Below are 25,881 nucleotides of genomic sequence, written 5' to 3' on the forward strand. Positions count from 1 at the left end.
ATGATGCATATAAGGTTAAGGTTATCTCTATAGAAAAGAAGAGTTTAAAATTTGGAACTAATTTATCATTTATTTTCAAAATGTCAAATTGCCTTTACATGCTCTGCGTAATGGCATTAACTTGAATTCTCTCAAGGACCATGAACGTTTTTTAATCATACTTATCTTTTGTTGGAAACCCTCCCAGCGGTCTCGAGGTACAAAATGTATCACCGTAAAACGGGGTAACATTGATCATTTTTTTCACTTTTTCGTGAGTATTTATATATTTTAGAACTAAAATTACAGGTTTCATATTTTTAAAAGCATTACTGGCATCCTTAGAATTTGAGAAGTTACTTTTTAAAGCCCTTCGAAAATCATGAACATTGAATATATTTTTTTTTCGTCCTTGTTTCAATTTTCCTTATTTGGAGTAAACCTTTGATCAGTTTCAATTTCGAATAGTTTTGAAACCTTTTTGAACTGAAAATGTTAGATATTGCTTTGATAACATGTTTAGAGACGCTTCCCGGATTGACATCACGTTCTCCTTGACTGCTCTTACTGCGGAGGATAGTCCTGTCCTTGCACCTAGCCGCGGTATGTACTGCGAGGCTTTTTTATGCCATATGTAACTTTAACTTTCGATGATAGAAAACATAAACGTTGGTCGCGAAAGTTGTCAGAAGTATTTTGTAAATCAGCAATCGTTGTAAAATGTTTGTGCTCAGAAAACGTATGTTAATCATATATGCAAGGCCTTTCCAACAACGGAAGTATCAATAGGCCAGTTCTACCCTACGTAGGCCAGGATGTTGTCTTGGCTAGAGCATAAAACTAACTTTCTCAACAAATATAAATTAAATTAACGTTTGGTGATTGAGAAAATAAATAACGGATTCGGAAAACATGTCAATGAATACGAAATGTTTAATATTCGACTTAGTATAAAGTGTTTTTTTGGCACTTATTGAGAGTAAGAAATACAACGGTCAAATTAATTTCTAAATTTGGTCATCAAAACAATAAAAAATTTCAACCAATACAATATTGTTCAGACCTAGAATGACACAAGACTAAAATGTAATACTTAAATTTAGCAAAAGTAATCACGGAGCAGTTTTATTTCAACTATTCATGAGAAGGGTAAAACTGATCAATGATACCCCGTTTTACGGTACCATACTTTGCTTTGCTATCTTTCGACGGTTCACATTCCTTCAAAATTCTCTTGGCATCGACTAGGATTGAACTTAGGATTATGGCCCGACAAAGTAATTTTGAATTAATTTTTAATAAACATTATCCAAGCGATAATGACGCTCTTAACCTTCGCTTTCAATTGAAAATCTTTTTTTTTTATTTTCGAGCACTTTGTGAGTCATATGAAAATCCACGAATACTTTTGCATTATTTTGACAGCTGAAGGGCGTCACTATCGCATGACGATTTTATATTGAAAATGACTTAGACTTATCTTATTTATTTATTTCGTCAAGCAAATGTAGACTACACAATATACAGTACGTAACGCATATAGAGGCTTCATAAATATTTTTTTTACTTCATATTTTATTTAGTACTCTTTAGACGAAGAGCTTTTTGCCACCACCAACACCACTTTCACTACCCTGAGTGGGTGCGGGGTGGGATTCAATATTGATTAAAACATGCGTGACGTAATTAATGACTCTGACTGCCACTAGATCGGAGAGCAGACCCATCCATAATTACGGTTTAACACTGTTTCCGGGTTCGAAAAATATAATCAAAGAAACCCGTAGGGTAGAAGCACCGGTTTTGGCCATGATAGAATTAAATAGATAATTGTGAAAAAGTATCTTGAATTTCTCCTATTTCGAAGTCTCCTATTAAAACAACTGATATTTTTCGACAAATATATTACTCACTGTAGCAAACACATATGCGAACTTTACTTTTAATAAAGGAACTAATTATACTCTCCCAGGTTTACTGTACAGTAGGCTTTCTCAAAAAAAATCGATGTTGAAAAAGTCAAGGTGCTCAGCCCTAAATTGAAAGATAATGTTATTTATAGCATTTTTGTAGAACATTTCGACTTTCTAAACAATTGTTTTCAGGTTGCCCAAACGTGATTTATGAAAAAATGACTTTTTTCAGCTACAAACCCACTCTTTTGCACTTTTTTCAATTCTGTTCGATTCCCAAATGTTTCCATATATTTTTTTTATTTTTGTGGGGTTGTTTTTGAATATTTTGCATGGTTTGGTTCAGCATCGCATTCAATTATTTGACTTACAGATCCCAGTGAACATTACAAAAAAGTGAATTTTTCTCATAATTTCCTGATAAAACTCTTCAAAACACATTTAAAAAGTTTTTGTGATCAAGAACTGAAATTTTTGCTGCAAAGCGGGATTCAAGACGAAAATTTACATAAAAAAAGATCCTTGATGTCTTACCGGGGGGCTGAGATATTGGCGTTTTTACATGTGATGGAAAACTATGCATTTTAACAAATATGTTAAATAACTGTTTTATTTTGAGAGATGTCAGAAATCGACCTAAGACAACATTTTGAATTGTAAGATGGCAACTTCCGGTTCCTGGAAAACAGCCGAAAATGGCCGATTTACATCCAATATAATAATATCCGGATCTAGATTGATACACAGGAGCTAAAATCGACCACAGACACCATTTTGAACTCTAAGATGGCGATTTCCGGTTGCTGGTAAACAACCGAAAATGACCAAATACAACCCAGTATGGGTATTTCCTAAATCGTAATGATACACAGGAGCTAAAATCGACCACAAACACCATTTTGCACTCTAAGATGGCAACTTCCAGTTTCTAGAAAACAGCCGAAAATGACTAAATAATATCCAATATGGGTGTTTCTTTAGCCAGAACGACGCTCGGAGGCCAGAAATTGTCTCCAAAGGCATTTTAAAATTCAAGATGGCGCCTTCGGTTTCTGAAAAACAGCGGAAAGTGACCAACCCAATATTGGTATTTCCGGAATCGTAATGATACACAGGAACCACAAATCGACCTCAGACAACATTTTGAATAGTAAGATGGCAACTTCCGGTTTTTGGAAAACAGCCGAAAATGGCCGATTTCCATTGAATATGAGGAACCAGAATGATGCACAGAAGCTAAAAATCGATCACAGACACTATTTAGAATTCAAGGATGGCGACTTCCGGTGTCTGACAAACAGCCGAAAATGACCAAATACCATTGAATATGAATGTTTCCGGAACCAGAATGACGCCCAGAGGACAGAAATTGATTTCACATACCATTTTGAAGGCCTTGATGACGACTTTCGGTTACTGGCAAACAGCCAAAAAGTGCTGATTTTCATCCAAAATGAGTATCTCTGGAACCAGACTGATACACAGCAGCTAAAACCGACCACAGACACCATTTTGAACTCTAAGATGTCGACTTTCGGTTCCAGGGAAACAGATGAAAATGACCGAATAAAACCCAATATGGGTGTTTTTTCAATCAGAATGACGCTCAAGGGCCAGAAATTGTTTTCAAATGCCATTTTGATTTCCAAGATGGCGACTTCCAGTTTGTAAAAAATAGCCTTAAATAACCAAATACCATCCAATATGAGCGTCTCCGGAACCAGAATGATGCAAGGGGCAAAAAATTGCCTGAAAAAATTGAAAAATACTCAATATGGATATTTCCGAGACTTTCCCAGCTGGTCTCGAGGTACGATGCTGGCCTAACAAGCCAGTCGTCGTAGGTTCGAGTCTCGGCTCGAGAGAGACTGTTAGTGTCAGTAGGATCGTAGCGCTAGCCCCGAAATTGTCCTTTACACTTAACAGTTTGCTGCGAAGTCTGTGTATAATAAACAGAAGGTCGAGTTCCGATACGGAATGTAGCACCAAGGCTTTGCTTTTTTTGGATATTTCCGTAATCGAGATGATGCATAGAAACCAAATATTCACCCATTTCAAATTTAAAGACAGCCACTTTCAGTATCTGGAAAACAACCAGGATAAGTAAATACCACCCAATATTGGTATTTCCGGTGTCAGGTTAATGCCAGAAAAACAGCTGATAGTGACCGAATACAACCCAATATTAATATATTCAGGATAAAGGTGATGTAGAGAAGCCAAAAGTCGAGGATGTTATCATTTCGATAAAACCAATCATTTCAAACGGTTTGTCTTTTGACTTCGATCATATCCTATGGTCGATTCGTCACAAAAAAGGGCGGGACGAAGTTTGCCGGGTCAGCTAGTAGAAATATATCTAGCAACACTCGAAAGAATTTCGTTTGCACTTGGCGATATTGTGCCTATAGTGTTTTGTTTGTTTAAACAACATTTATTTGACACGGCATAAACGTATCGTTGTGGCTGAATAAGTACCAAGAATGCTTCTAAATTTGAATTCTAATTTATCAAATTCTAATTCCTCTAAAATCAAATCCAACCTAATCTTTGAAATCCAGCTAAGTATTGTTATCATAATGAATGATTTTGTTTCATTTGACTCTGATCACATCAAACTAGTTACATGAATTATACTCTGAAAATAATTTCGAAGCCGTTACATAGCCGGCTCACTAATAGGGAAACAGCAGAAGATAAGTCAAACAAAATAATCTACAAGTTGCAGCAAAAAATCGTAACAATCAACAGTTACTACGATTAAGTTTTTTAAAAAGAAAACAACGACGTAGTCCCATGTAAAAAATAGAGAAGTAAAGTTTGATGGTAAAGTGGACAAATAAGAGCGATGAGATGACTATATGTGTTGAAATGAATATAGAAGCGTGCGTCTGAACTGTCCTACAGACCAGACGTGTTTCCGGTTGCTTGTGGACTGGTCTTTGACTGCCTATAGCTTCAAAATTTGTGTTTTGTCAATGCGTCTTTTAAAGACTACTTGAAAGTTATTTCACATCAGTCTTTATCAAGCCTGCCTACTTTTGAATTTAACATTAGTTTTTAACTTTTTTCGTATCACCTGAAATGACAGGGCGAAAAAAGAAACCGCACATTACTACGAGGGGAAAGAGAAAGTATTCTCTCTCGGACGATTCGAATGTCTGCAGCGAAAACCCTTTTGATATTTTGCCTGAGCAAAAAGCCGGTGAAATGAAAGTTATTAGTAATGATTCATATTAGTAATGATTTTGAAAGAATTGACAAAATGTCAACTCTTTCAAAAAGGAGAAAGTTCCACCTATTGTGGTAACTATTTCTTCTGAATTTGATATTTTCAATAAGAAACTTTCAACGTTTGTTTCTGACGTTAAAGTTACCGAATGCCGCTTATTAGCCGACTCAATAAAGGGTCGTAATCGTCTTTAAAATGACTGTTAATATGGGAGCTAGACAAAAACCGGTAGAAAATAAAAATACATTTTTTTGCCCAGCTAATGTTGCTACCGACAGTATTTTTTCTAATGTCAACTGCTTGGGGCCTATTGCGGCAGGTAAACTTTATTTTCTGCAACAGGCAATGTTCGATCTTATGAATGCCATGTTACAGGCAAAATCCATGTTTGAAGCTATTCAAATTCGAACGAATTTTACATTTCAAATTGTTTCTAATTTATAATTTAGCAATGATTTTAAATAAAACAATAAAAATTTTAAATTTGAATGCTCGCTCATTGAAGGCTAATGAGAATGAGCTATTTGATTTTTTAACAGTAAATAATGTGCACATTGCAATTATTACTGAAACATTTTAGAAACCTAACATAAAATTAAAATATGATCCCAATTACGTGGTTCATAGATATGATAGGATTCAGGGTTCCGGCGGTGGAGTTGCAATTGTTATTTATCGCCGAATCAAACATCGTGCTCTACCCCATCTTGAGACGAAAGTTATTGAAACTTTAGGAATTGAAGTTCAAACTGAACTTGGGATTTTATTTATTGCCGCAGCATGTTTACCATTCCAATGCACACGCGAGCACAAAAAAATATTACAGGTGATTTACAAAAACTCACCAGAAATCGTTCAAAATTTTTTATAATCGGCGATTTTAACGCTAAACATCGATCATGGATTAATGGAATGGCATGGAATAATTCTCAAAGTAATTCCAATGACAAAATTTTATTCAATGATTATTCCTCAGGATACTATTCTATTATGTCTCCGAATAGCAGGGCTTTACATTTTCTAAACAAAACAATGAAACTGATATACTCGCGCTGTCATTTCGATTCGAACAGTTTCATTTTCTTTTGATTCCTTTCGGCTACTGTCAACGAATCACTTCTTTCTGTCTTTCCCGTCTGTTGTCCATCGAATCGTTTCAAATGAAACTAATGACCATTTCAATCGACGGAGAGAGACTCCTTTCTTTCCCTAAGCGTCTCAATTGAAATTAGCACCGCATCGCGTCGTTTGATGGTAGTTTTCTAATACCGCAAGCTGTAGTTAGAACGGCATCCAATAAATACGTTACGCAAGCTCAGATCAATATTTCCTCTCTCTCTCTCTCTCTCTCTCTCTCTCTCTCTCTCTCTCTCTCTCTCTCTCTCTCTCTCTATATATATATATATATATATATATATATATATATATATATATATATATATATATATATATATATATATATATATATATATATATATATATATATATATATATATATATATATATATATACATATATGCGTGAAGTACTGTATGGAAGCCTTGTGTCTCCGTCAGCGCTCATTGTCATTTTCAATTGAGAATCGTCATGTGAGAGTGATGATGATAATCTCCGCTTTCAATTGAAAAGCGTTTGTATCAATTTCGAGCCCTTTAGTTGTCAGAATCACAGCAAGAGCATTCGACTGGGTGTCATGTGACTCAAGAAGTGCTCGAAAATGATACAAAAGCTTTTCAATTGAAAGCGACGGGTCAAAGAAATCCATCAACAATCGATTTGGTACTTACAGATCAATGTCATGTATGCAGTGAATTGATCACACATGCTGATTTTGATTCTGACCATCTTCCAATAACTTATTCTATACCACATAAATCAGTTTAAAACACTATTAGCTCTGTTTTTAATTATCACAAGGCCAATTGGGAAAGATATAAAATTCATATTGAGAGTAATTTCAATAATGAGCTTGATTTGCAAAACGAAGTGAATATTGATTCCGCTTTGGAAGCATTGAAATGTGCAATAATTGATGCCAGGAATTATTCTGTTCCAAAAACTCAAGTAAAATTTAATTCACCAATAATTGACGAAAGTCTTCAACTTCTAATCCGTTTGAAAAATGTTCGCAGACATCAATATCAACGTTCTCGTGACCCAGTTTTTAAAATTATTTATAAAGATTTACAGAAAGAGATTAAACATAGAATTACCTTTCTGAGAAATCAAAATTTTGAGACTAAAGTTGGTAAATTGGAACCATATTCAAAACCCTTTTGGAAGCTGTCGAAGATTCTAAAAAAACCTTCAAAGCCTATTCCAGTTTAAAAATATGGTGAACGTTTTCTGGTATCCAATGAACAAAAGGCTCAAAGACTTGCTCAGCAGTTTGAGAGTTTTCATAATTCAAATTCGAATTTTATGAGTCCAATTGAAAATAAAGTCACACGTCAATTTAATTTAATTTCTTCCCAGAATTTTTTTCTTGCAGAAATAATTGAAACTAACTTGAATGAGATTAAATCAATTATTAAAAATTTCAAAAATATGAAAGCACCTGGTGACGATGGAATCATTAACATTTTAATCAAACATCTCCCTGAGAGCACAATCGAATTTTTAGTAAAAATTGCTGCTTCAAAACTGCATATTTTCTCAAATTATGGAAAAATGCAAAAATCACTCCAATTTTGAAGCCGGATAAGAATCTAGCTGAGGTTTCAAGTTATCGACCAATCAGTTTGCTTTCTTCAATAAGTAAACTGCTTGAGAGAATTATTCTTAACAGAATGATGTCACACATCAACGCAAATTCAATTTTTGCAGATGAACCGTTGGGATTTCGCCATGCGCACTCCACTACTCATCAATTGCTCAGAGTTACTAATATAAAATTTTGATTGCGAAATTGCAAACTTTTATTTTCCAATTTGGATAATCAAAATTTGAAAAAAAATATCTTACTGATCGAACTCCGCAGGTTGTCTATCAGAATTCAAAATCAGAGCAGGTGTGCCTCAAGGTTCAGTCTTGGGTCCAGTCCTGTACAACATATTCACTTCAGATCTTCCTGATTTGCTTCCAGGATGCACAAAGTCATTATTCTGCGATGACACAAGCATTTCCGTAAAAGGAAAAAGTCTTCGTGTCATATGCAGTCGATTGCAGAAAAGTTTAGATATTTTTTCTTCCTACTTGCAAAAGTGGAAAATCTCTCCCAATGCTTCTAAAACTCAAATGATAATTTTTCCGCATAAGCCTAGGGCTTCTTTCCTCAAGCCAAACAATAATCACGTTGCCAAGATGAATGGGGTTATTTTAAGTTGGTCTGACAAGGTTAAGTACTTGGGACTAATTTACGATAAAAAACTTATTTTCAAAGAGCACAAGCGAGTATACAAGCCAAGTGCATCAAATATACGAGATGTTTATATCCTCTCATTAACAGGAATTCTAAACTTTGTTTAAAGAACCAACTTTTGATTTACAAACAAATTTTTAGACCAGCAATGCTTTATGCTGTACCGATCTGGTCAAGTTGCTGTTCAACAAGGAAGAAAACGCTTCAAAGGATTCAGAATAAAATTCTGAAAATGATTTTGAAGCGTCCTCCTTGGTTTGGTACACTCGAATTACATAGACTTACTGGTGTTGAACCATTAGAAGCTATGTCAAATAAAATTATTACCAATTTTCGACAAAAATCGTTGCAATCCTCTATTGCTACGATAAGCTCTCTTTATAGCCAATAAGTTAGCAATTAAGTTAGTTATATGTTTACTTCCCCTTTTTTGACAAGTAGTTTAAGTCCCTACGAACGATAAGTCCTAATTGCGAAAGCAAACAAATCCTAACAATTAAAATTACAAATTTTAAACAGTGTTGAGAAGTCACCATTTGTGATTGGACACACATTACTTATTAATATTTATCATAAATACTTAAGCTACTAACAAATCCCCCCCCTAAAACAAAATTTGATAAAACCAATTTTGTTACTAGGGTACCGTTTGCCTCACCACATCCAACAAAATCCATCCTCCGATCATATCCATCGCTTTTATATTGATCAAACCAACCAACCGAAAGTAGAAATACGTCATCCAACAGTCAATTGGATAGGATTTGGCGCAACATTGGAAGCAAAATGCTGACATCGGTTCAACGTAGTACTTGGTTTCTTTTAGTCAATGAAAAGCTTGAGCATAGACTGCTATGGCACACAATTCAGCGCGCTGTTAATGATCAGTGCCTTCATTGTAATTCAGCATCAGAAACGCTGAAGCACAAATTAAGCGAGTGTCAACGAGTGACTGCAGCATGGTCGCACCTGCAGAATCATCTGATGACGACTCTAAACGGTAAAAGAAGGCTATCTTTCGAGAACTTGATACATCCGGTATTAAACAACACACCGAGACGACAACAAATAAAAATCATGAGACTCTTCATTGATTATGTCATCTTTGTCATGAATTGTAACAGTGTAGTAGACGTGGAAGAATTAAGTTTTAATTCGCAAATTGACGCGTAATTGATTGCTTTGTAACTAGTTTTAGACAAAATCAAATCAAAATAAACTAAACTATGTGTAAAAAAAATGATAAGTCCTAATTGCAAAAGCAAACAAATCCTAACAATAAAAATTACAGTGTTGAGAAGTCACCAACTTTAAAAATGTAGAGTATATCAATTTTCTCTACTAAAAACAAAAAAAAGTTATTATGCACACAGATAGCAAAGGTTTAAAAGACTATTGTAAGCAATCATCCTCATTCTTTTTTGCGGCTGTTTTCATTTTTCTTACCAGAAGATCGATTCGAATGAATTGTAAAATTTTCTCTCTCTCGAATAGACTAAATAAAGGGATGTTCGAACGTTCGAATGGATTTAAAGGAAAACGGGAATGTAACTCTCTGATACTTCTGTACGAATGTAATACACAAACAAAAATAAAGGCGAATATTTTTCTAATCAACCTCATCTTGCCAATACAGTGATATCTTTTTCACGCGTTTTTTACGACGATTTTCCAAATAACGCGGTTTTTACGTCGTTTTTTCTCAAATAACGCGTTTTTTTTTGCACGATTTTCCGTCCTCGCGTAAAACAGTTACAGTAAGTAAAAGTAACGGGAACAGACTATAGTAGGGCGTTTTTCACACAGTTACATTTTTACACGATTTTTTTCGACGTTTTTCCAAATAATGCGGTTTTTACGTCGTTTTTCCAAATATGTAACGAGTTTTTTTTACACGGTACGTATCCATTGTTTAAAAAATACCTTATTGTGTTCAAGTTTTTCGATGCAATTAAAAAATCATATACAATAAAGAATTACCAGCATAAAACTTTGCAGATAAGCTTGCTACCACGAAAGATAATAATTTATTTTGAATTTTTTTCTCAAGGGCAACATTTTCAAAATAATATTGGACAATTTTGATTGCGCCTATGCAATCAAAATTGTCCAAAAAATTAGCTTTAATATAATTTTGCTGCTTTTATTTTAAATACTCAAGTTCTAGTAAAGTTGTGCACTATACACTGTGTCGGAGACTTGAAGACATTACGAACGGGAAATTTTTCAAAATTTCTTACAAAAAGAAATAAATGCAATACATTTTTATATATTTTGCACATTTTTTCGAAAAGTTACTCATGTATCCTTCGGCGGTAAAACATAACATATCGATAAAGTTTCATTAGAATCATGATCAAGTGGAGAGCTTTGCTGGGAAAAACTCAGTTTTTTTTAATATAGTTACCTGACTAAATTTTTCCTGTGTATCTAGAATATCGATAAAGAGAGACATTCGATCATCCATTATTTGAAATCCATTTCTGGGTTGTTCCAATAAGCTCTGAACTGCTTCACGTATAGATCCAGGCGTAGTATTGGTAGAATTTTCATCAAAAGAATTGGTTGCGCTATTAATCCCTTGGAGAATCGCAATGTTTCCTCCCCCGTAAGCCATATTAAACAGCCTGATTTGTTCTGAGGTTTGCTTCAATGCATCTGAGCATTTTTTTAAATACTCAACTGAATCGGCAGTCTTTGCATTTATAGCCAAAAGGTGAAATTTGTCTAGAATCTGATCAACAGTCTTGGATGTTTTTGCAATATTCAAAGCAAGTTTCTCTTGATTCTCAACATCAAACGGCCTTAAGTTTATATTCAAGGTATTGATATTGTTTGCCTTGCCGTTTTCCTTGGTTTTGTCGATTTTGTTTTCTGTGGGCGAAAACGTTGTACTGTGTACGTTATTGTATTGCTTTGATATTGTATTTTCATTTGGATTCGGCATATCGCTCGTGGAAATGGCTGTTTTATTCGATCGTATAGCATCCAAGAACTGTCGTAACTGGTCAGAGGGGGTTTTAGCTTCGTCTAATGGGATATTTTGTCGACTAAAACTATTATCTATGCTGGATTTTTCTATTTGTACATTCTCAACAACTTTGTTGTCATCATCATCAATTTCATTGCCTTTACTCATATTATCTTGGTTTCTCATTGAACTACGAATACTCTCTAAGAACAGTTTTAGTTGATGTGATGGTGTTTCTACTTGCTCGCTTTCTGTATTTTCAGAAGGTTGCAATGAAAGGTTATTGTTTGTACTCAAACTCCCGGATGTAGGATTCTGCTGGGAATTTGGGTTCTGTTTTTTTATATCCTGCAATAGTTTGGCTTGTTCCGAATATCGTCGCACACTCTCTGTTATTGTACGCAATTGCTCCGAGTAAATACGTAACTGTTTTTCCAAATAATCCTGATCCGGAACGGTACCATAAGCAAAAGATATTGGGCGAGTTTGTACCCGGTCTTTTAATCCTGATTTATTTTCTTTCAATTCCTTCATGTTGCTATAAATAACTCCGTGATCAAATGGCTGACCATGGAAGGTAACAGATTGACGTAAACCAATTCCATTTCCAATCCGTTTTGTGGTTAATCCAGATTGGGATTTCCGTATAACTGGAATGTTGCACTTTTGTGCTGAAGGTATGTTTCGGTCCAAACTTCTGGGACGTAAGGCAGGAATATTGTTTATTACGCTTTGACTATCATTCTGACGAGGAATGCTCTGCGATCGTCTTTGAGGAACAGCTGGAGAAACCATAATGCTGGAATGTGATGTAATTGGTTGTGTTGGAGTGTATGTTTCGCTTTGACTATCATTCTGACGAGGAATGCTCTGCGATCGTCTTTGAGGAACAGCTGGAGAAACCATAATGCTGGAATGTGATGTAATTGGTTGTGTTGGAGTGTATGTTTCTCGTTCTTGCTTTTTTACTGTTGTGGAGGAAATGGAAGAATAATCAACATGCTTATGAGCAGAAGAATAAGCTGCGTTGTATATTTGCTCTCGATATTTGCCATCACCCGAATTTTTATAAGGGTTTAATTTTGCTTCGTTGTTCGTTGTTGGTTTCGTTTGTGGTTCAACTGCGATGCTATGAGGACGCCGAGCTCGTGAGATCGAAGTTTCGCAATTCAATATATTTTGTACAGAATCATAATTTTGTTGTGACTGATTCTGCGCAACAAAATTGGTGGCGAATGGATTATTAAGATGCAATGATATGTTTTTCTCGTCTATCCTCAGCTCATTTCCACCATGCAACGCAATTTTGCGATTCATAATAAAATTTTCTAGATGATAATCGATGCTAGCTTTGTCACTAACACCAGATTTCGGAATTGGAGAAATTTTTGGAAATATCTTGTAGCCATTTGGAATGGAGCAACTCTCCTCCAAGGCTGGGATTTGTTTATGCTTCGGTAGTACCATTGCGCTTGTCTCAACCAATTCCGATTTAGTGACATTGCCGTTTTGTGTGGGTCTCGATGTCATTTTAAAATTCACCAAAGGTGTTCAATTGCACACTTTTTCACACTGTTTTACACATTTCACATTTTATAAGAGCGTTGCAAATTTCAGTTACTTCCACTACTATAGTAAATTAATAAATACGATCATGATATGTGAACAAAACTTTGAAAAGTGTTTTTATTGCTGATCCAGTGTCACACCATCGCTGTTGCCATTTCAATTTGGTTGACAAAATGTATGTCATATAAACAACATTAAAGTATTAGTTCAACCAAAAAAATGCTATAACATAAAAAAACTATTTAAAGGGTAATGTTTCGGTGTCAAATTAAATAGAACTTTTTTAGATTAAAAATAAAATTAGCAGATAAACCGGTAGATATCATCGGTAACCGGAGAACTCACATGAGCAAAACTATTTCAGATTAGTCCTATTTTCGTCAGTTTTATAATGAAAAAAGCTGTAAAAAAAAATAGTCACTGAAAACATTGAGACTCCACAGTTTCCAGACCATTCAATAACTATCCATTTCTATTCAATAAAAGATGCAAAATTGTCTTCTCACTCAATATGTGTCAATGATGCCAGATTCGTTCAAAAATTTCGCATTACATTCCTTTCGAAATGTAACTAAGCTTTCCTTTCAATAAACTGTGTGTTTCATGATAGCCAAATAACTGAAAAATATTCATTGTAAAATGAATACGAGAACTACTAACTAGTGTGTTTTTTTAAATATTTTGCACACAAGTAATGTGAAAACGCGAAAACCATGTTGCATAACATGTTTACATAGTTTAGAAGCAAATTGTAACTGAAAAAATAACTAAGAAGGTTAGTTAAAAAGGTTTCTAATTTCATCTCACGAATAAATGCATATGTAACTATAGAACAGCTCCAGAGATCATTTGATATTTATTCAAATGAGAAATTTCATCTATTGTCTCTACGTTAGTAAAATTATTTTTTCCGAGCCTAGTAAAAGGAGAATGAAACCTTACTTTGAAATTGTACCAGGATGTCGAACGTCTTCGGCAGTGGTTTTCTTCCGCCGGTTTTCTGCAGCACTCTTATACAAAAACCTGCCGGAGACGTTCGATACCCCATATCAGTTTTTTAAATGCACAATTCGGATTACGGTTGATTTTACGCTGGTGGAAAATAAAAGGGTTGTTATAGTAAGGAGAAAACAAATTTATTTTAAAATATTAGGGGTCTTCACGTCGAGCTCGTATACGAATACAAATGTGTATCTTCCATTACTCGTCAATGGAGGTGAATATTACTACAGCTGGGTATTTGTGTACGAGCTCATCGTGGATACCCATATTATTTTTTTCTTGTACGTCTAGAGGTAATAAAATATGAGCAACTGATGAAAATAGGATACTATTTATCTATTTTTCATTAAAACAAAAAGTAAGCAGAAGTTTGAGTATATAATTTTTTTGCTTTTCCAATATTCACATACTGAATAGCAAATGGTGATTTGATAACGATAACAAAACATGAGGTATACCTATTAGAAAATTACCGATTATCAGTATGTGTTTGGGTTGAAACAATTGCCATAAATAAATGAGAAGAGAAGAAACATTTGAACAATACAAAATACCTACTACTTCTATTGATGCACCATAAAAACAAACGAAAAGAAGCGTTGGCTAAGTGATGGCATTTGGATCGAATGGGAATAGATAAAAGACACACCAACGGTTTTTGATGCTACCAGCTGTGGCCTAAGACATAATTAATTTTTTAAGCACTGATCTGTTTCTAGGAATATAATAACCGAAACGCTTAGCACAGAAAGCACGTCTGTTTTTATTTCATTGAGAAATGGTCAAGAGAGGTAAAAAGAAATAAATATTTTTTGTATGTTATCTACCATTTTCTCGCACAATCACGTATAAAACAACCAATTTCTATGTTAGAGTGATAGAGTATAATCCTCTCAAACACGGAAATATATTGTTGTATTACGACACTCATATAACCTGCAGTGGTGGGTTTCAAGCATTAAAAGTAAGTCTATTGTAAAAGACACTCGTCTCATATATTATAACAGATGCGGTACACAGTTTTGTTATAGTGAGAGCATTTTAATATTATTTGTTTATTAGTTAGGCATTTCATTCTCACAGCAGCAAAAAAAAACACCCTTACATTTCGATAAATGATTTGAAATTAATATCGAGTTTTAGACAAAACATTCTGAATATAAAATAAACAATATCATACATTGGTAAGCGATGACTTAAACTCAGAGTGTGTTAATTTGTTACGGCGGATAAGATAAGGGCGTAGTAAATTTTAGAGCAAAACAAAAACTGTGTTTGATTTTTAGCAAAGGCTAAGTTATTCAAATAGCGAAAAAACGAAAGAAATGTAACATGGTGCAGCCAAATTAAAATAGTACAGCGATGGCATTTGCACACTGGAGAATTTTTTTAGGATTGTCATTAATAAAGCTTCTGCAGACGCCAAAAAAAGCTATGCAAAGCATTTTCAGTACTACGTACATATATAACAATATTTCAAACAGTACTCTGTTAAGTAATTAAACAAGCACCGGCTAAATGACTGATTTGGACTCCGAGTTTAATCCAATGGTAGTATAAGTAACAATCCTATTTTCTCTTTAGATTATATGTCGCTTGCTTTCAATAAAACACTCTTCACAAATATGTCATACCATTCTTCTACACGCATTTTCCTAATTTACTGTAAAATTTGATGCAGACATTCATTGAAACATCCATAAATATTTAAACATTAAATCAATTTCTTCTTTAGATTTTCGTTGATCTCATTCAAAATAATTACGGTATAACCAAGTTTTCTTATTCTTCGTATTGCGTGGAAATCAATAACTTTCAGCTAACTGCTAGGACTACAGCCAACAACCTAAACACGAAAATTCTGTTACTGTTAAATAAATATTTGATTGTATGTTCACATAATTCCTGAATCAATTTCGTTATATGATTGAGAAATATATAGTGAAATTTTCACAGAAAAACAGAAGCGCTAGCGATGAAAACCGATTGTTGCCGAAAGCATTGCGGAGCTCAGACTAACAAAACAGATTGTGAGCTGATGGGATTCTGTTTTCCCATTTTCTTTCTCTGCTTTTCCAAATGAGCAAAACATTTGGCGTGAGGCGCTCTCTCAACATGTAAAACGATATCTCCGGTGTTTTCCAAATAACGCTGCCAATTCCCTGTGCTCACTTTTCTCTTTTTGACGATACAAGCTGTGGAAACAGCTACGGTATGAAGAAACACCGAGTTGACAAGCCCGTTCTGTCACAAAGCGCACATGTAACAACTGGAGTATTTGTCACTATACAGTCACTATCACTATATCTGATTATTTTGTCCTTCCCAAATAAACAATAAATATAAAGAGTGATCAGCATCCAAAGCAAAAATAATGCAATGTTATAAACAAACATATTCCAGTATGTTCAAAAGAATTAGACAAAATTTCTTTGTTTAATTGAATTCACCTAACAATAGTCGGATTAAATGTTGTGCTGTGAAGCCCGTAAATTGAATAGAAACAGCGTTCTTGAGCGGTCGATTTCGTTGTTGATTACACTTAGAGTCGAATTCATGGGAGATCCCCCACTTTTCGAGGGCCCCCACAAATCAGGATAAAATAAACTTGTCTCAATCGAAAAGGAAAGAATGCAAGGCTGTTAAATTCGGCATTGTGAATTTGCGAATTGCGTCCCAAAAAAAATCGGTGTTGAAAAAGTCAAGGTGCTCAGCCCTAAATTGAAAGATAATATTATTTATAGCATTTTCGTAGAATATTTCGACTTTCTAAAAAAATGTTTACAGGTTGCCCAAACGTGATTTATGAAAAAATAACTTTTTCAATATAAAAATCACATTTAGTGTTTTTTTTTTTGAAAATCTGTTCGATTCCCACATTTTTTCATTTATTTTTTATTTTTGTGGGGTGGTTTATGAATATTTTGCATGATTTTGTTCAGCATCGCATTCAGTTATTTGACTCACAGATCCCATTAAACATTGCAGAAAAAATATTTTCCATAATTTCCCTTCAAAACACAAATAGCATAGCATAAACAGCTGCACAACTTCGTAGTTGGTGCTAGCAACAATACTCTGTTAACGAGAACGAGTTCCGTTCCTGAGCAGCAACATGAAATTTTCGATCTAATTAAATGTTACTAAACATAGGTCAGATGTGTCCAGAGAACTGTTACCGCCCTGGCCACGTCCTTGCAACTGTTGGGAAACGGAAAAGGAATGTTAGTCCAACATTTACCTAAGGGAACCGCAGAGAACTCTACGTGCTCTCATAAATGTTACATGAGATGGGATATTTTTGTAGGAAAGGGAGACCCTGGATACATCTGTTAGATGTTGCGGGTCGATAATTGATTATATTATAGGTATGAATTTTGAGAGCTTGAGCTGAGGCTGTTGTGATTTACCGACTTTTTAGTTTAGATTGTATTTTATCAGTTGAATCTTTAGATTATTTATATAGCAATTTTACTATTTCATGTTTTGAGGTTAGAGGTGAATGTATACATAGATAGTTTAGTATACGCTTATTATTATCCACCGATTCGACACAATAGGACACCTGAAAACAAGTCCAATGGCAAGAGATGGCGCTTTTTCAGTGGTAGTAAAATCGAAATTTCTCCGAGTATTTTGCTCATCGACCGAGAATACAGCTATTAAATGTCTTCTATACATTTTATTCTATCTTTCTGGTACTTACTTTCACTTAACGCAATCTATTTTCATCAAAACACATGTTTTTCCTATATAACTCCATTGAGACTTACTACCATTCGTCCATGAGCCCGTTGTGTTGATTTTGACAACAGATCAAAATTAGGGCGAGAGCCGTGTGGTTGAAACCGGATGCGCACAATACTCATTAAGGTGGTTCAAGGTTTCAAAAGCAAGTTATCTCTTATAAATCTTCATGCATATTTAAAATGCAATACGATAAGCGGAGTCACCAGTAATTGATTTCCGATAAGTTTAGGATTTTTGAGGGCTCAAATGGAAGCAATAAAATTTTGTTCTGGCTCTTTGCTATCAAGTTTTAACATTTCCATCAGACGATGAACCGCTTTAATACTCTTAGCCAAGCATCGACATCTAGTTCTGATGTGTATGAAAAAACCGATAGTTTCAGCAATTTTTTAATAGATGGCAATACACAACCAGTTGCGCTCACTGGTGTGATTTATTAGCAAAAATTAGTGGCGGTGTCCTATTGTCATTAGTAGCAAATCAATCTTCAGACAGCCAGTGTAAAGGGGTTTTACTACATCATATATTTCCATTACATCTAAACTGATAGTCGAATATTGTCAAATAAAACCCACGCGAACAAAGTCCAATGTTCTGCGAAACATAAACCCGAACCTCTAAAAATTTTTGTTAATTTGTGTTAAATCGTATGAACAAGAAATCCTCTATATATTTACAAACATTCTAGTAAAAAATTAGTTTATTTTCCCTCTACTCTCAACCGAAAATACATACAAAACAAATCTGTATGAATCTACCTCTATACAATGCAGCGCCGCCTACATGTCAAAAAACAATTGATTGAGTATATAGTATGTCAACACAAACAACTCAAACAGAAAAAAAAATCTGAAAAAATAATATCACTTAGGTATCTTGCACAAAATCCTCCAAAGACTGTATATTCCGATAGTTCTGTTGTTTGGAACACCAACACACTTTGAAAGAAGAAATTACGTGGAGATAAAAGCGCGCACAAACAATCGGTCTTGTTGCCAGTTTCCTCATCCATAATTTCCCTTCAAAACACAAATAAACAAAATTTTCGATCAATAACTGAAATTTTTACTGCAAAGCGGTTATAATGCTACGTCATTATCTAGAGGGGGTCTGCAACTTTGTGACGAAATGCTACGATGGGGGAGGGGGTGGTCAAAAAAACCCAGAAAAAGCTACGTCATTAGTGCATGCTCCCTAACTGTTTCATTTTGAGAGATAAAAATAACAACGTTCAGAAAACGAATGCATTTTTGGATGGCTGATAACCTTTATAGAAGGTTTAAGAATTCGGAAGAATCTACGAAGAAGTTATTATGGTAAGTAATTATGTAACTATGGTTTTTAGTGCCTCCTCATAGAAAACTTTATGTTGCTCATAATAGGTAAGATGTAACGCGGACGGTTGTCACGCGTGCGGTGATGCTCGTTCTGAAGGAACTCAAACGGTTGACTTAAATGCGCCACCCTCGGAGGGGATCAACCGTCGTGTTGTATTTGCCCGGCAAGAGATCTCCTTTCAGGACGGATTCAGTCAAAGAACCCGAGCTGTAAATCGCGGAAAGTATGGCCAACAACAACCAACCTAAACGGCTATCTGAAACTTCAACGCCAGTGGAAAAACGCAGAAGAGGTCTTTGAAACAACCCGTCGCTCGGCCAGTTAGCAAAAAACCACCACCCACTACTTTATCATCACGGGGAACAGATTCCAATCAAACTTTTGCGAACTATTCTCAACAAATTCAAAAACATGAAAGCACCAGGAGATGATGGGATTTTCTATATCCTCATCAAAAGACTTCCCGAAAACTCTTTAAATTTCTTGGTAAAAATTTTTAAACAGATGCTTTGCACTAGCACATTTTCCTACGAAATGGAAAAATGCCAAAGTTACCCCAATTGTAAAACCCGAAAAGAATCCAGCTGAGGCATCAAGTTATCGACCAATCAGTTTACTTTCCTCTATTAGCAAACTTTTTGAAAGAATAATTCTAAATAGATAACACATATTAATGAGAACTCAATTTTTGCAAATGAGCTGTTTGGTTTTCGCCATGGACATTCCACTACTCATCAGTTACTTAGAGTAACGAATATGATTCAAACTAATAAATCTGAAGGCTATTCGACTGGAGCTGCTCTTCTAGATATAGAAAAGGCATTCGACAGTGTGTGGCATAAAGGTTTAATAGCTAAAATGGCAAATTTCAGTTTTCCGCTTTACCTCACAGAAATGATACAAAGTTATTTAACTGACCGCACTCTTCAGGTTAACTATCTAAATGATAAATCTAAGAGGTTGCCTGTTAGAGCTGATGTGCCTCAGGAGAGTATCTAGGGCCCAATCTTAAATTACATTTTTACTTCTGATCTTCCTGTTTTACCACCAGGTTGCGAGAAAATGTTTTGTGATGGTACAAGCATTTCCGCAAAAGGAAAAAGCCTTCGTGTTATATGCAGTCGGCTACAAAAAAGTTTAGATATATTTTCTTCATACTTGCAGAAATGGAAAATTTCCCCTAATGCTTCTAAAACACAGTTAATTATTCTTCCTCATAAGCCAAGAGTTTCATTTCTCAAACCCACCAATAATCACGTTATTAAGATGAACGGTTAATATGGTCCGTCAGGGTCAACGATATTCTTCACGGACGGCTCAAAAATCGGTTCGAAAACTGGAGCGGGTATCTTCGGTCCTGGTGTACAGATATCATTGGCAATGGGCAACTGGCCTACTGTATTCCAAGCGGAGATTTACGCTATAATCGAATGTGTCAACCTTTGTCTGAAGAGAAACTACAAACATGCGAATATTTGCATTTTCTCTGATAGTCAAGCGGCACTAAAGGCTCTTTGTGCTCACAAGTGTACGTCAAAAATGGCGTGGGAGTGCGTTCTCTCACTGCGGAGGCTGTGTCGTATGAACTCCGTCAAATTGTACTGGGTTCCCGAGCACAGCGGCATAGACGGCAATGAAAAAGCAGACGACCTGGCCAAACAGAGCTCCAACTCGCAATTCGTTGGTCCGGACCCCTTTTGCGGTATCTCAAATTGCACTATAAAAATGGAACTTAAATACTGGGAAGAGCAACGGGTGACAGCCAACTGGAGGGCTGTCAGACGGTGTCACCAGTCGAAAAGGGTAATTACGCCAAACGGGAAAATTACTAAAAAGCTCCTAGAGCTCAACAAGTAGGCCCTTTGTACTTACACAGGACTAATAACTGGACACTGCCCGAGTAAGTATAATTTAAAGAACATTGGTCGAGTTCAGGATGACACTTGTCGCTTCTGTAATATGGAAAGCGAAACCTCGGAACACCTACTATGCAGCTGCGGTGCATTATACATGAGCAGAATCAAATTTCTTAGCAAGGGCTGCTTGCAACCGTGTGAGATTTGGTCTGCCAATCCTGGTAAAGTAGTTGGCTTTATTAACCCGTAAAGACCCGGGACGGAACTTTAATTTAGAAAATGGTCGTTCTCAGCGATGCTGCGGCCGATTTGAGTAAACTCGGAATATTATTCAAGGGGAATAGTTGCTCTAAGTTTTAGTAAGGGTGCCACCCCTCTGAACCCCTCCCAGTTTATGTGAGACCCAAATATGTCTGTGCCTTTTTTTTATTTTTTCCTACTGATTGAACAAACGCATGGATTTATCATACGTATCAAATGTCCTTTGCATAAAATCATGTCGAGTAGATGAAATACGATTAACAAAAGTAAATTTTGAAGTTACCAAATTATTTCAGTGCAAAATCACATAACTACGTATTTTTATAGAAAGTCAAAAAAGATGTTCTACTGAGGGAGATTGTAGCTGTGTCCTTCAAGTTTTCTACTCTACATTTTTAGAATTAGGTCTTCTAAGTCCAAATATGTTAAAAGATTCATTCTAGCATATACAGATTTTGAGAAAAACAAGTTTGAATTCACTAAAGTACGAATTTTCATGGAAATTCGATTTTCTCAGTCTCTCACAGTAGGTTTCTATTTTGTTTTTCCATTTTTCAACTTTACATTCTTAGAAAAAGGTGGCGAAAGATTTATTCTAGCATGAACAGATTTTGAGAAAAACAAGTTTGAATTCACTAAAGTACGAATTTTCAAGGAAATTCGATTTTCTCAGTCTCTCACAGTAGGTTTCTATTTTGTTTTTCCATTTTTCAACTTTACATTTTTAGAAAAAGGTCTCCTGAATTCAAATATGGCGAAAGATTTATTCTAGCATGAACAGATTTTGAGAAAAACAAGTTTGAATTCACTAAAGTACGAATTTTCATGGAAATTCGATTTTCTCAGTCTCTCACAGTAGGTTTCTATTTTGTTTTTCCATTTTTCAACTTTGCATTTTTAGAAAAAGGTCTCCTGATTTCAAAAATGGCGAAAGATTTATTCTAGCATGAACAGATTTTGAGAAAAACAAGTTTGAATTCACTAAAGTACGAATTTTCATGGAAATTCGATTTTCTCAGTCTCTCACAGTAGGTTTCTATTTTGTTTTTCCATTTTTCAACTTTACATTTTTAGAAAAAGGTCTCCTGAATTCAAATATGGCGAAAGATTTATTCTAGCATGAACAGATTTTGAGAAAAACAAGTTTGAATTCACTAAAGTACGAATTTTCATGGAAATTCGATTTTCTCAGTCTCTCACAGTAGGTTTCTATTTTGTTTTCCATTCTTCAACTTTACATTTTTAGAAAAAGGTCTCCTGAATTCAAATATGGCGAAAGATTTATTCTAGCATGAACAGATTTTGAGAAAAACAAGTTTGAATTCACTAAAGTACGAATTTTCATGGAAATTCGATTTTCTCAGTCTCTCACAGTAGGTTTCTATTTTGTTTTTCCATTTTTCAACTTTGCATTTTTAGAAAAAGGTCTCCTGAATTCAAATATGGCGAAAGATTTATTCTAGCATGAACAGATTTTGAGAAAAACAAGTTTGAATTCACTAAAGTACGAATTTTCATGGAAATTCGATTTGCTCAGTCTCTCACAGTAGGTTTCTATTTTGTTTTTCCATTTTTCAACTTTGCATTTTTAGAAAAAGGTCTCCTGAATTCAAATATGGCGAAAGATTTATTCTAGCATGAACTGATTTTGAGAAAAACGAGTTTGAACTCACTAAGGTACTAAGGTACTCACTAAGGTACACTAAGTACACACTAACACAAACGTTTTGCGGTGCCAGTGCTCACATCGATTTTTTTTATCTTCGTTGGTTTGGTTAGTTATTCGTAGTTCCGACCGTAGGTTCCGTATAAATTGTCCAAGAAAACAAAAAAAAACTCTATCGTCCGCTTTATTTACTCTAAAGACTAATCACAAGCCACGTGACTCTTTTTTTTTGTTTTAAAACTTGGAAGGCTTTAATTTTTTTTTCAGTTCGTATATTTCTAAACCAACCCGAGATTCCGTATGGTTTATAAATATACGAATTCTGCTCTATGCTATAAACCAAAACTTTGATACCGAGTTGCTGGTATCTAGTTAGATACAGATATAATTACTTGTCTGAGACGTACATACTTTGATAATTTTAACTATGTTTCACTCAAAATCTGTTCATGCTAGAATAAATCTTTCGCCATATTTGGATTCAGGAGACCTTTTTCTAAAAATGCAAAGTTGAAAAATGGAAAAACAAAATAGAAACCTACTGTGAGAGACTGAGAAAATCGAATTTCCATGAAAATTCGTACTTTAGTGAATTCAAACTTGTTTTTCTCAAAATCTGTTCATGCTAGAATAAATCTTTCGCCATATTTGAATTCAGGAGACCTTTTTCTAAAAATGTAAAGTTGAAAAATGGAAAAACAAAATAGAAACCTACTGTGAGAGACTGAGAAAATCGAATTTCCATGAAAATTCGTACTTTAGTGAATTCAAACTTGTTTTTCTCAAAATCTGTTCATGCTAGAATAAATCTTTCGCCATATTTGAATTCAGGAGACCTTTTTCTAAAAATGCAAAGTTGAAAAATGGAAAACCAAAATAGAAACCTACTGTGAGAGACTGAGAAAATCGAATTTCCATGAAAATTCGTACTTTAGTGAATTCAAACTTGTTTTTCTCAAAATCTGTATATGCTAGAATGAATCTTTTAACATATTTGTACTTAGAAGACCTAATTCTAAAAATGTAGAGTAGAAAACTTGAAGGACACAGCTACAATCTCCCTCAGTAGAACATCTTTTTTGACTTTCTATGAAAATACGTAGTTATGTGATTTTGCACTGAAATAATTTGGTAACTTCAAAATTTACTTTTGTTAATCGTATTTCATCTACTCGACATGATTTGATGCAAAGGACATTTGATACGTATGATAAATCCATGCGTTTGTTCAATCAGTAGGAAAAAATAAAAAAAAGGCACAGACATATTTGGGTCTCACATAAACTGGGAGGGGTTCAGAGGGGTGGCACCCTTACTAAAACTTAGAGCAACTATTCCCCTTGAATAATATTCCGAGTTTATCCAAATCGGCCGCAGCATCGCTGAGAACGACCATTTTCTAAAAAAAAGTTCCGTCCCGGGTCTTTACGGGTTAAGCACATTCTACCTGACTGGGAGCGTGCCGAGGCAACCGGCCATCCACTCGATCAATAGTGGGTGTCTGGTTTTTTACATGGTACGTATAGTAATGGGGATATACTACAATAGTTCTAATTAATGGACGCAGTAGTCTAGTTCCACTACAAATAAAAAAAAAAAAAAGATGAACGGTGTGGTTATGTGTGTGTTATGTTAATATCCTCTTATCAACAGGAGTTCTAGACTTTGTCTCAAGAATAAACTGTTAATTTACAAACAAATTTTCAGGCCAGCAATGTTATATGCAGTTCCCATCTGGACAAGTTGTTGTGCAACCAGGAAGAAGACACTTCAAAGGATTCAGAATAAACTTTTGAAAATGTTTTTGAAGCGTCCTCCCTGGTTTAGCACGAACGAGCTACTCAGGCTCACTAATGTAGAAACATTAGAAAATATGCCAAACCAAATTATCAACAAATTCCGACAAAAATCCTCAATTGCAACGATTAGCTCACTTTATAGTCAGTAAGATAGTTTTAAGTTTATTTTAAGTTTTGTTTTATTCCTTTTTTTCCTTGACAAGTAGGTTTAATAATTTTCCTACAATTACATTATCTTAACTGCGAAAGCTAATAACATTCAATAATATAAAAAAAGCGTACAAATATACATGTGTGACAGAACACACAATATTAATTCTGAATAGATATTAGTACAGAAATAAATCATTACAAACATTCACCCCCCCCCCCCCCCCTATTAAAAAAAATCAAACTAACCGTTTCGGTCGGTAAGGTGGGTGGAGGGGATTGAGATTCCCAAGCAATCCTTACTTGGAGTAAAAAAGACAAAAAGGACAACCGAACCGCAACTGGACAAGCGACGTGTTCCTAATAGACCGAACCAATCAACTGGGTAGCTTCTCATATTCATCAAAAGAATCTCAGCTGATTTGTGGGTTTACATTATCGGTAACATCGGTACATAGTGCACTTGTTTATTTCAAGCTAATTTACACGCATCTTTATCTTCGTCCTTTGCCGACCTCTCAATCCAATCTACCTACTGTCTCATCTCTCACTTCTTCCCCCCTCTCTATCTACTGACCTATCGTGTGCGGTTTTGGTTCTAGCGATTTCTAATCGGGCCTCTTCGTTCGAACGGGTTATTTATATCATCTTTTATATCCCTTTACATGCGCATGTTATTAAAAAAGGGTTTGAGTACTCATTGACCGTAGACCTTTGTAGTGCTCGGAAGCATACCTCGATGACTGACGACGGTACGACGAAACAATGGCGGCGGTGCGACGAAAATGATGGCGTCGCTGGTGGTTGCGACGACACCGACGAAGGACGTGGTAAATCTCGTTCCTATCGATAGGTTGAAAACGCTTGAAGAACCGATGGGGTTCGGACTAAACCGTGGATGACCGTTAGCCAATTCTAAGCCGTGGTGGCCAACGCGATCCTGGTTTCGCTAGAAGTGGTTGACAAAGCAGCACGTTCCACGTGCATCGATAGAACCGTTTCCTATGGTTCACTTAGCGGTGGTGGGAATTGTT

The 25,881-nt window shown here is 35.3% G+C and overlaps 1 protein-coding gene across 12 annotated transcripts in view; it reads right to left on the reverse strand.

Moving 5' to 3' along the window:
• The window catches only part of LOC129722818 (dystrophin), a 340,136-nt gene that overhangs the window by 81,063 nt on the left and 233,192 nt on the right, over window positions 1-25,881 (reverse strand). The gene's annotated exons all lie outside the window — the stretch shown is intronic.

The sequence above is a fragment of the Wyeomyia smithii genome, chromosome 2, assembly GCF_029784165.1.
Source record: "Wyeomyia smithii strain HCP4-BCI-WySm-NY-G18 chromosome 2, ASM2978416v1, whole genome shotgun sequence".
Lineage (NCBI taxonomy): Eukaryota > Metazoa > Arthropoda > Insecta > Diptera > Culicidae > Wyeomyia > Wyeomyia smithii.